At 34.2% G+C, this 13442-nt stretch overlaps 1 pseudogene; it reads right to left on the reverse strand.

The window, feature by feature from the left end:
• Positions 1-4352: 4352 nt before the first annotated feature.
• Positions 4353-9270, reverse strand: LOC124238595 (nucleophosmin-like; annotated as a pseudogene).
• Positions 9271-13442: the final 4172 nt, after the last annotated feature.

The following is a 13442-nucleotide window of genomic DNA, read 5'->3' on the forward strand; positions in this document are numbered from 1 at the left end:
AAATGAGTCAGGCCAGAGGGAAAAAAAATCACATTATTGGCGAAGTGGTTGATAATATGATGACATTTGTTTACATTGAATCCATTTGTTTAGGTTTAATCTATTTGTTTATGTTTCATACTCAGTGGCAAGTGGTGACAAAATTTAGAGTGAGAACAGCAGGATGTGAGTTTGGTGGAGAAATTTCGAGCATGTGGACATGTGAACACACAAATGGATGGGTGACCCTAGAGGTTTATATCTTGCAGAGTGACCAAAGGTAACAGGGGCATTAAGAAGGGTAAGGTAATTTGGCTATGATTTTTCCAAGAGAATGTGAAGTCAGCTCTTAACCAGATGATAGTACTTCTGCAAAATGCAAAAAGTTGTGAAATTTATCCAAGAGACTGATTTTTCTGCACCATCCAAAAAATAGGGGCATCCACAGAGAACCTGGAACTCAACTTGGGAGCAGAAGAGCAGAGATTGGGTAAAAATGTTGCCCTCGAGGGATGAATTCTGAGGCACAATGGACAGTGTGGTGCAGTCACAACCAGCAGAGAGACGTTTGCAATATGAAATAGGGAAATACAACATGAGAAGAGTGAGAAAAAGAATCTTGGAGGACAGCAAATTTGTTGTCATCCAGAGGGGGGAGTCTAAGCATGAAAGACCAATTTGATTCTAGGAAAAAGAGGAGTTGGTAAGGCAATACAAAATAAATAAGGTCTATGGACAAAGAGGTGGCTGGGAAAACAGTGAGCTCAGAATCAGGTATTCAGATAGTAAAATCTACTATTTCTTCAAGGTCCTAATAGTTTAGTGTCCTTAACTGTTCAGTTTACAGAAGGGCCATAGACACGTTGTAACAGTCTCAAAAGGCCAATACCTTAGTTACTTCTCTTCTGTTCTGTTCCGGAGAAAGATGGGGGATGCTTGGTTTGGCTATTGATCCATGCTGTGTCCCTTATTCTGCTCAGTCGGAAAGAATGAGTCAAGGTGGCATGCATGGTCAATGCAAAGAAAAAAGAGAACAAATTTGAGACTGTGTTATACTGAAATCGCTGACAGCCTCACCTACATGCAAATGATCCAGGGTGGGGCCGAGACCTTAGTAGCTTTTAAGTGTCCATGGTTTATAAAATTAGAATGTGCAGCCAGGGTTGAGAACCACTCATATGAACTAAGAGAAATATTTCCAATTCTTTCTGACAAAATTATATTACCATCAGTAAAACTTAGAAGGTAGAACCAAGAAAGAAAATTCCAAATATCTCCCACCTATGAATATCTATGCAAAAATTTGAAACAAACTATTAGCAAATCAATTTTAGTAGCATATTAAAAGAACACTGGAATGTAATCAACAGGCGTATATCCCAAACTTGATTAGAAATGTGATTATTACCACATAAAAGGAGTGGGCAAGAAAACATGGAAAGTTGTAAAAATATGCTTAATAAATTTTTAAAAATATTGTAAAAAATAGGAGCTGATGGATTCTGTACCTTAATAACACACATAAAACATTTCCCACCAGCCCATGGATATCCTGTCCACTGATGAAATCCTAAAAGCCTGTTGTGAAAGTTAGGTTTTAGCTACAGATGCCTGCTTTTCCTGCCATTATTCTGGAATTGTTTGCCAATGTCATTAGACTAGAGAAAGATAGAAAGTATTTAATATATAATACGAGAAAAACAATAGCAAAAATGGAAAACCCAGTGGAGACTACTCAAAAAGGTTTTGGAAATATTAAAGAAATTCAAAATAGTGGCAAAGTTAAAAATAAATATACAAAATACCTTACCTTTACACTACACAAACAATAACAGGTTAGAAGTGCAATTTTAAAAATATCCTATTTACAATAGCAACAGCAAGAAAAATCTTGAAAATAACTTTATTAAAAATATGAAAGACATATGAATGAAGTTACAAAACTCTGCTGAAGCAAGAGGAAGGTTTAAATAAATGGAGAAACCTATTGTTCTTGGATACAGAGATTCAATTTTGTATCACCTCAGTTTTCCCTAAACCAATCAGTAAATTGTGTATGCCCAATGAAACTTCCAATGTGTGTGTGTATGTGTGTGTGTGTCTGTCTGTGTTTAAGTTTGCAATGTGTCAAGATATCTAAAAATTTATCTAGAAAAAGAAAATTTTAAGAATAGACAGGTAAATTGTGCAAAAAGAAAAAGTAATGAAAGACGACTTGTCATAAATAACATTCAGATATATAATAATAAAACAACCAAAATTACAACAGGATGATGTAGGTACAGGATTAGAATAAATCACCAGAAAATAATTTTTGAAAGTCTAAATATACCCAAGAAACATTGACAAGTAGAATATGAGAAAGCAAGTATTTCAAATAGACAAGGGAAAGATGGATTATTCAATGTGTCGTTAGGATAGCTTCCAGTCATTGGGTAATAAATAAGGCAGTGCTCACTCATTTTACCAAAATAAACTCTACACAGATCAAAGAGTTAAATATAAAAATGCATACAAAATACTGAAAAAGGGAGAATTTTATATATGCGTGTTATATAAATCTTTAAAGAAAATATTGACAGATTTCACTACATAAAATTTTAAAACGTTGGCATAGTAAAAAGTAGTACAGAGAAAGTTGAGGAAAAACAACAATTGTGAACATTATTTGGAACACATTGACAGAAAAGTATATTTAAAAAAATAACAGACCCCTTTAGAGTATATTTAAAAAAATAACAACCCAACAGATAGATGAGCAAAAAGTATGAAGAGGAAATATAGAGAAAAAAATTAAAAATCAAGAAATACATGCGGAGATGATCAACTTTGTTAATAATCAATTAATGAAAGTTAGAAAGAGTTTTTCCATATATTAAACTGGCAAATATTACAGAGATGATTTATGAAATGTTTTTTAAAATATTGGTAAAAGGCAGTCTTTCGGAGAAAGTATAAATTAGCACAACCTCTTTGGAGAACAATTTAATTAAATCCAGTCAAATTTGGAATGGAAAGTCTCATTTGCCTAGGATTTCCAACTCCATGACTTTATCACATATAAATACTTACCCATGTATGAAAACAATATGGGTATGCCTGCATGTGTAATTGAGTGTGTGGAAATAAAATATAAAAAATATATATAATATATAAACATACATAAAATGTATACATAGATATACCTATACACACATAGATGTATACACACACACACGAATATTCATTGCTGCATTGTTCATGAAAGCCAAAAGTGAAAGAAGGTTGATTTAGTCTACTTTGACTCGTCCATACAATGGAACATTATATAAAAAATAAGACATGAAATAGAGCTCTCTACATTCAATGGAGAGATGTCCATGGCATGTTTGTTAGTTTGAAAAGCATTCTGCAAATTCACAGATGCACAGCGTGATCTGATTTATGTTCTAATTAATATTTACGTGTGTTCTCCTTGACACAGCTATTTTAAACTTCAGTATTGTTAGGATCTTTTTTTTTTTAATGAAGTACGTATATTGATTTTTTAGTGAGCTAGTTACATAGATATAAAATGTTCTTAACTTGGTCCCCAAAATAGTCTAAATAAACTACCACTGTCAAGGGATTACAGTATACTAATATACATTATACATTTAAAGTATGGAAATATATATTGCACAGTTCATAAGCCATCTCTAGGAGAGTCAAAGCCTTAAGTCAAATTGTGAGAACTTTAGTTTTTTTGTGTAAGTCATTGACTGTAGTGGTGAACTGGAAGATTGGGCAGGATGCGTATGGACATATTAAAAAAAATTTTGTTGAGTAAAATTCTGATATCTTCTATATTCTTTCTTTTTCTTAACCTCCTTTATTTCTCTTTCCTTCTTTCTCCCTTCAAATATTTATTGCACATCTACCATGAAGGGGTGCCATGTGAAATAACCGAGACCTAACTGTATTTGATCTATAGAAATATCAATTGCCTATGACTCGATCTCATATATTTTAGACAATCATGACATTTAATCTCCATTATATTCTTATATAGTAAGCATTATTACCCCCACTTTTGAAACACACACACTCCATTTGGCAAGTTACTTATATCTCAAAAAAATTATGTATTAATTTGTTGATTGATTTCATTGAAATGCTGAGTTTATTTCACATGTATATTTTTGTCTCCCCACCATTCGCATTTGTCTGACCACCAGTACTATTATAACATTCCACGCATACTGAAAACCAAACAAGGGATGGAGTTCCATCTTTAAAAACTAAATGGGTATTTTGAACAACACATTCTTGGCAGTGGAACCTGGACAACATTTATCAGACACGGTAGGGAAAGTTCTCGCTGCACTATAAAAAGGACAGCCATATATCAGCTGTTACAGAAATGAAATGACAAAAAAATTTAGCAAACTCTTTAAAATATTTTCTTTAGGAGACTTCCTCCACTGCCAGCGATCTTGAATAGCCTCCCGGTCAGCCATCTGGAAGCAATTCTTCATGTAATTGATGAACTTGGCTTCCACTTTAGGAAGCGAGCCACAGTTTTCTATATTTGCTCGCACTTTTGTTCTAATGTCTTCTACAGAACTAGGTTCTTTCCGTGCTTTAGGCATTCTCCCTGCCTTTTGAAGGATTCTTGACCTTCTGATCTTAGTGTTGATGGCTTTCAGTCTTTTTCTTTCTGGTTTGATTTTTGTGCCTTTTTTGTTGGAGCATTGAATATAGATTTCTTTGTTGAAAATTTTTCTTCAGCTTCCTCCTCATCAAAATCATCATCATCATTACCTTCATAGTCATCATCTTCTTCATCCTCACCATTTTTATCAGCAGCAAGTTTTACTTTTTTCTGTCGGGACTTGCCACTACTTCCAGGAGCAGCTCGCTTCCAGATTTATTTATGAGTTTCATACCCTCCTCCTCTTCACCTTTTGATTCTGTATCTTCTTCCACAGCTACTAAGTGCTGTCCACTAAGATGCACAGGCCCTGAACCACACCTAACCACAAGGCCACAGGTGGTGTTATATCAAAGTCCCCAAGGGAAACCACAGGCTGTACAGACATGTTCAAAGTTGCCAGTGTTACTTTAATTGGATTGCCCTCGTAACACATTGGCTCTGCTTCAACAATGTGCAATTTATCCTTTGCCCCAGTCCCTAAATTGACTGTTCTTAAAGATGACTGGTGCCCATTTTCATCATTATCCACTTTAAAGAGGTAATCTTTGTTGGCCCTTAGTTCACAACAGTTCTGGAGGCTGGAAGCTCAAGATCAGGGTGCCAGCGTGGTCAGGGGAGGGCTCTCTTTGAGGTTGCAGACTTCTCATTGTATTCTCACATGAAGGGGCTTAAATCTCAAAGAATTTAAATGCCTTGCATAAGAACACACAACTAGTGAGAGCTAGAGCCCAAAATAGAACTAGACGCCTGTTTGACACCAAATTAGAAAGATTTTATCTTATTTAGTGCTTGGTGTTTATTTCATGAGTGGTTTGCATTTCTTTTGTTTATTTCAGATTATCACTATGTTATTTTTTTACCATTCACTCACTCTTTGTTCACTCACCATTTATTGAATGCTTTCTGGTGGTGTGCGAATAAATGTTTAATAACCTGCTCTCTGGTGGAAATGTCCTTTCCACGCCTATTTCTATGGTATAAATACCCCCGCTGTGCCTGATTTCAAGCTACTAAGGTGCACCAAACAGCTTCTACAATTCCTGAAAATATAGCAATTGCCTCTCGCAAACCACTGTGAGTCTGACCCAGCACACCATGGATTGCTTTCCATGGACCAGGCACTTTGTTAGGTGTTAGGGAAAAAATAGAAATACCATGAGTTCTGCCTTTGAATAATCAGGGGTCTAGTAAAAGAAAATGATCAGGAACACGAATTATTATAACTTTTGGAAAAATAGGATATTTTAAAAATCTTTTGTCTTCTTTACTTTCTCATCTTTTAGATGACTATTTATAATACTGTCTTCAGTTGAAAGTTATTTTAATCCCTCTCAACACCATAATATTGGTAATTAAAATTTTCCCTAGAGGTTAGCCAGAAAAAAAATTATACATCAAATCTACTTCCAAGCCTTTTATTCTTCTCATTGCCAGTGAACAAAAATTCCTTAATGTTAGTTCATCTTATGTATTCTCCTTAATGTGACTTTTACTAGCTCTTCAATGAATGAGAACAAAATTAAATGGTAGTAAGTACCCGTGTTACATGTGATAATTACTATAATCACACCATCATCATTCTCTGTGTTGATGTATTTTTCCTACAACACATCAAGAAAATTATTTACTTCTAAGATGATGAATGACTTACAACAACAATCCAGACAGGTATTATGATGATAGGTAATAAGATAAACACAATTTTCCCTTGAAATAGAAACGCAACCTGTTCTGTATGTTGGCAAGTGCCGATTTTAGGCTTAGATAAAGACACTCTTTAAATTTTGCAAACATTAAATGGGACTTTGATTAGGAAAAGTCTATTGTCGTTGACAAAAGCAGATGCTTTAAACATGCTTTCTCCCTGAAACACGTTGTGTTCTTCATAATCTTAAAAAATGGCCATTTTTATGGAGAAAGCCAGTTCCACTTACCTAAAATGTTGATTTTTTAAAGATAGCCTAAATGAAAAATCACTAAATAATCTTAAGTATGCAATTTTAAGTACTTGAACTGAATTGTTCTCCTGTGTAGTTAGTAAGTAGAAAAGAAGAATATTTCAAAAGTCTTCTCTGTGAAAATTGCTATTTGTTATTAGAGTGTCATCAGCCCAACTCTGAATTTGATGATCTGTAATGTGAAAGTTTCAAAGTTTCTGCAGATCGATGTTACTCCATCACTGACACAAAACAGTCTTCCCCACCCACAATATCAAAGGCCTTTTTAGGAGCAACATATTTACTAGCAGTCTTATAGAAACATATGTGTACACCAATTCCCTATTGGCTAAACAATTGGCCTTACACATGTGTGTGTTACTAGTTTTTAAAAATGACACAAATGTTGTTTGCATATACATTTATTTAAAAGTATTCCTGTAATCAGAGCAGCTTTAGATGCTGTTGTCTCAAGCTACGGTTAGTAGGAGTCCAACTATCACACTGAGGTCTATGAAACTTTTAATGTTATAAATTAATCTGAATAAAAATCTGGCAATCATTAAAGATGATTAGTAGGATAGTAATGACCAGAAACTGGATGTAACCTTGATGTTTTTTCCACAAATGTGTCTTGAGCTAATTACGATGTTTTAAATAGCACGAAGTGGATGTTCAGATATAAGGAATGTTAACACATGGCCTTGCCCTGGACAAAGCCCTATGTAAGACAGAAACATAAATAAGTATCTGTAAGAGAACATGATGACTGAATCACTATTTGTATGTACAAGGCGTGATGAAAACATGGGGGAGAGAGTAACTAATGAAAGGCATGACTTTTGAAATTGGAAAAATAATAAGATTTCTCCTATCAGAGAAGAGTGGAAGGGTCATTCAACAGAGGAAAAAAAGGTCAGCAAAGATTCTCCCTGCTAATTAAAGGCTCTGGATTCCAGTTTGTGGGCACGGAGAGATTTGGAATTGAGCTTCTCTCCGATGGATCCTATTCTTTCAATCCTCCTTTTATGTAACTTCATGTGGGTTGAATTTTCTGTATAATCTACTCAATAGTATTAAAACAAGAAGTTTCCTTCCAGTGAATTGTCAACTTATTTACTTCCACACGTATGAATAAAGCTATGCTCCACAGCAAAATATATTAGTTCTGCCCGTATATTAGTTCTGTCCGACCGTTAGTGGTGAGAATCATGAACAAGCATCAGGTTTTGCCTTAATCTACTTTCCATGTTTTCTGAGTTTGGGTTTCATTTTCAAGTATTTTATTCATATTGTTATTCTCATAATCTCCAATATCTATGAAAGCAGTAAAGATATTTTAAGAAGACATATGAAGTGCACAATTATTATGGAAATGGAAGTTGAGATACTTAAACAGTGGTGAAAGTGACAAATATTTTACATGTGTATCAGATAAATCATTTGTGAGTAGCAATAATTCAGAAGGTCTGGTGGTGACTCATGTATAGGCTAACCACGCATGCCAGTTTGCTTGGGACAGTCTCAATTAACATTTGTTATCCCAATGTCTTTCTGGTTTGGCATTTGTCCCAGAATTTTCATTTTTCAGCAGTGTTATTTTTTAATAGCTCCCTTCAAACAATGTGATATGGGTTTGGGAGTTCTCCATTTTGTACTGTGAGTTTCTGCCATGATCTTTCTTAGTGTATGTGAGACATATGCTCAAAGAGCAGACTTCTTGCTTTAACTGGTGGTTAAATTTAAAGACAAGCAGCAATACTTTGCTTCTTTTCCCAACCCTTGTCAAATGAAACATAACTTCGACTTAACTCCCTTAAAGTAAAACATGCTGGGCTTTTACCAATAAAACGAATCACACTCAGAAACCTTGCAGGTCTCTTGTGAAGGTGAGAGAAGGATGTGGTGCCACTACTTCTGCTGACTCACTTGCGGTACCATCCACTTTCACCATGGCATGGTCAGTTTCGTGGTTGAAAGCTCAAGCCCCCAAGATGTTAGTCAGCCAGGCCAGTGGAAACGGTGGGAAGTATTGGAAGACTGTATATGAAATTTGAGAGAGAAATAGAGGCCAATAAGTCCTGCCTTAGCAAGTGATAGAGTAGTCTGATGTCTGTTGCTACAGTGGTTGTTTCATGGTGCAAAATTATAACTCGTCTATTTTTTATTTTACTGCAAACCATTTTAGGAGCAGTAAATGAGAAAAATACATGTTTAATAAAAAATTAATGATTATATTTCTGCTTCACGAGAAAGTTGATGATGTAACTTTCACAAAATATACGTCATTATTCACCATCCATCGTGGGAACTGTAGCAAATATCATTCATCACAGTAAAACTGGAGAATGCAAGTCCACTTAAAAAGTGCCTCCATGGACTTCAAATATTGTAGTTAATTTAAGAGAACTATGCTTGCAGACAAAGATTTAATACATGAAGCACCAGAAGGTGTGTTTATATAACATTCAATGAAACTTGACTTTTATTTAGATGGAATTAGTAGCCTTCTAAGTTAATCTTGCTCACTTTTGATTTCAAGTTTTCATGTAGAAGGACAAAATGTAAAATGATAGCTGTTAGTTCATTGACTTGAATAGCAGAAGAACTTTACAAACAGTTAAATGAGTCCAGTTTGATGTCAGTGTTGTTAGACTCATCAAATAGAAAGTCAGTTGGTTGCAATAATGGTTCCATTTTTTCCTTTGGTTCATGAAGTCAAAGTGGAGCTTTAAAAATTTTGTTGTGTCTAATATTAGTCGAGCTTCTTCAGAGAAACAGAAGCAAGAGGATATGTGAATATATACATATGTGGGTGTTTATATATATGCATATATGTGTGTATATATAGAGAGACAGACAGACAGACAGAAAGAGAGAGGGAGATTCATTCTAAGCAACTGGCTCACAAGATTGTGGAGGCTTGGTAAATCCACAACCTCAGGGCAGGCTGGCAGGTTGGAAGCCCAGAGAAGCATTGTAGTTTGGGTCTAAAGACAATCTTCTAGCAGATTTCTTCATTACTCAGGAGAGGTTAGTCTTTGTTCACTTAAGGCCTTCAGCTGATTTGATGAGACCCCACATTACGGAGGATGATTTGCTTTACTTAAAGTCACCTGATTTAAATGTTAATCTCATCCAAAAAATACCTTCACAGAAACATCTAGAATAATGTTTGGTCGAATATCTGGGCACCATGGCCCAGACAAGATGATACATAAAATTAACCACCACAGTGTCCAGAACGAAACATCGTATATTCTTGTGATTGTTATTGCTGTCCATTGCAAAACTGAAAACTGAAAATAATAATATGAACACAAACTTTGCAAGAGGTAAAAACAATGTTCCTACTAAATTAATAAATGTATAGAGCAGGAATTTACTTGTAATTGATTATGGTAAACACGTCATTCACATTTGTGTTTAAACTATCTGCAGTATTTTACCAAGCAATGGGAAAGCCATGGTTGTTAAAAACTCAACTACAAGATTTATGTTAAAGAAATTTCTTGCAAACATTACTTTAACTTGGATATAGGCATTTCTCCTTGCTCCTTGGATTCTAAAATTCATTCAGACTTTAGAAAGTTTGCCGCTTTGAAGAGCTACTTTGTACATCATCCCAAATGTCCTACCATGGTACTGAGTTTTCATTTTTGGTGGGGACAAATTTTTCCTGTGTATTTTGCTTCCAGTTTGTTTGGAATTAATTGGAGATGTTGAATAAAAGTACTCAACAAGTAGAAAAAAACTTTACTTATGATGCTTGTAGGCTTATGATGTTTATAGGATATTTGGTTATTTAAAACAAAGCTTGAAAATAGTATATATTGAAATTCATACCCATGGAAACAAGGGCAGAACTGCATAAATTAAACACAGAGGGCATAGAAAATATACAAGATTTAATTTTGAAATTCTTGAATTGTGCTCGGAAAAGTGAAGAGAATCTTTTGATAAAGAAAATCTATTTTTTGTAGAGAGAACCTATTTTTATATGGCTAAATTTATGGTCTGTACCAGAGAGGCATAAAAGCGAGAAATCCAATGATTTTGAAGTGTCAATATTTGGAAAAACAGTAAAATAATTATTAAGAGACATAACTTGTCTGGCAGAAATATTTGCTTTTGAAAAAGGCTAGAAGAGAGGAGAGGCAAAACAAAAACAAATTAAAAAAATAAAACAATGAAAAATATTAAGTTTAAATATTTTTATATTGTAATATGGAAAATTAGAATTGAGAATATTTTCTACTTCATAGAATTTTCTCTGAGCTTAGGAAGGACTTTAGCAAATGGAAAAAGAGTATTTCCTCAATTAAAAATATTATAGTCTACAGCAGAGAGTCAATTGAAGGTGTCAATAATTTCAAATTCATTATCATAAAATGCAACTTTTAAGAAGATTGCGTTTCTTGAAGATTTCATACTTTTAAGAAAAGCAATTTAAAATAAGACCATATTGCAAATGAATATACATTCTTCAGAAATATACCAGCAATATGGTATGAAACTGATGCAAATAAGAATTTTATTAAAATATGGAAACTGTATCAAGAACAATTAAACTACTTATGCTATTTTTTTTACTATCCAAATAACCAATATAAAGTAGGATTTTTTTTTACTTTAATAAAATGGATATGCTAGTTTCATTTTTAGAAAGAATTTTACTTCTGAAGTTTTTGAATATAATTATTTTATGGGTCTACACAGACAAGAAATCCAATATACTGATCAATATACGTTATACAAATTATACAATTAAATTATTTTAATACTCTTTTCACTTTTACAAATGACTCTATTTTGTTCATAACTGATATTGTCACGTGAATAACTTTACCTTTAAACTGAAAATTCATTAGTGACAGAGTATGCTAAATGGCAAAATAAATTCAAAGAAAAATGTTCACGGTTTTAGCTCCAGGATTGTTGACAATATCCAATACCTTATTAGTCTACCACTAATTCAGGAAACGATTGGAAATTAATTTCAGAGTAAGCACAAGAACAGAATGGTTGCTTAAACTTTAGTTGCAAATTAAATTTTTATTGATATTCTTATTTTTTATTGATTTTATTTATTTTTTTAATTTTAATTTCTTTTTAATTTTTATTTTTATTGGTATTCTTATGGTTCCTAATTTTTGTGAAAAGATATTGTCAGGTACCTCAAGTGCTTTATCTTCCATTACATTATCAACCCTATAAAGCAGGTATTACTTTTAGAGACAAAGAAAACTAGGCATAGAGAGGTTTAGCAACAAGTCCAAGGTCACAAAAGCGGGAATTTGTGATGCAGCCTAGATTTACATTCTCTCCAGTGCTCCTTGGAAACAATACAATATCAAAGTGGAGAGCACTGAATGGGTCGGGGGTCTTTGCCAAAGATAAACGTATCAATGTTAGAAGGATATGAGACGGCACCCACAACGTAAATCATCAAGAGGGAGAAAATGTACCAGCTATGAGACATCATAGGACCAGCAGGCTTAACATTCTTTTCATCACTTTGTAGGACCCTTAAACTCTCCTGGTTTTTGAGAAGCTGCTGTATCCCTGAGTGCAGGTGTCTCTATAATATACTGTTCATTTTTCAGATATTATTTCGTGTGTTGTGGAAAGGATTTTTGAAGTTGTCTTTTCCTCTGCTGGCTGGTCCCACCTGAAGTGGAGAGCTAACAAAATTTCCAGGCAGAGAAAAGGAAGCTCATGACCAACATTCTATAGGTCAGTTCTCACTGGGCCATCTCTTAGGCAAAAAGCATTTTTTCTCTCCCTGAAACCTCAGGAAGTCACTGACTTAGGGACACAAAAGATAATCAGTGTATACTTATTGAATATTTTTCAAAATCACAACATTATTTGATAAGAATTTTTGTCCAAGTTCCAGCATATAGAACACCCTCTGGCAAAGCCGTCAGAATGTTTCAGATTTGTACTTACTCGTCTTGTACAAGGTGCTCCTGATTAAACTTCGATTGCATTCTTATTAGCACTCACACAATTTAGCTCTTTGTAGAAGTGTACATTTCTGTTTGCACTCTTCTTTTCTGAAGTCTTATCTCCTCTCTAGCAGCATTTACTCAATATCCCCTGAGCATCCTTTGAGCAATAATAGTACACAGAGTGGGATTTGCCAAGTATGAATATTCCATTAAGGATCGCAAGGATTCTGCAGTTCACTGACTCCATTGTCTTTCAAGGCAAATTTCAACATAAACATTCAGTTCTGCTTTTCTTTTGCAGAGCTAAGTGATAATATTAACGCCATATTATGAGCGTAATTTATATTCAGTGGGGAATTATTATTCATATAGACCCAAAGCATACCTTATTCATTTGTACTGCCCCCTTCCCTAGGGTCTTAAGGCATGTGTGAAGAAGCAGCCTGTCCTTCAGGTTATATAAACTAGAAAGATGTCAACAAGAGAAAAAGAAAAATAATTCATGGGTAACTTTTTAATTTAAAAATAAAGCAATAACTATAGTTTAGACTGTGATATACTTGGACATAAGAATCAGATTTTATTCACCTTTGTATCCAAGTATACAACACAATGCCTGATACATAACATTTGCTTAATAAATAAACATGTTGAAAGAATGAAGCATGGTTGGGCAAACTGTGGCCGTTAGACCAAATCTGGCCATTTCTTATTGTGCCCAGGCCAGGAATGCACTCATGCTCATGCACTTGCATAATGTCTATGGCTACTTTCATCTACAAATGCAGAGTATGTGATCCTTTGGCTTGCAAAGTCAAAACAAATTACTATCGCCCTTTATAGAAAACGCTTCTTAACTCTTGACCAGGGGAATGTTTGAAAATAGGAAAAATAATC

The sequence above is a fragment of the Equus quagga genome, chromosome 4 (assembly GCF_021613505.1).
Source record: "Equus quagga isolate Etosha38 chromosome 4, UCLA_HA_Equagga_1.0, whole genome shotgun sequence".
In the NCBI taxonomy this organism is placed as follows: domain Eukaryota; kingdom Metazoa; phylum Chordata; class Mammalia; order Perissodactyla; family Equidae; genus Equus; species Equus quagga.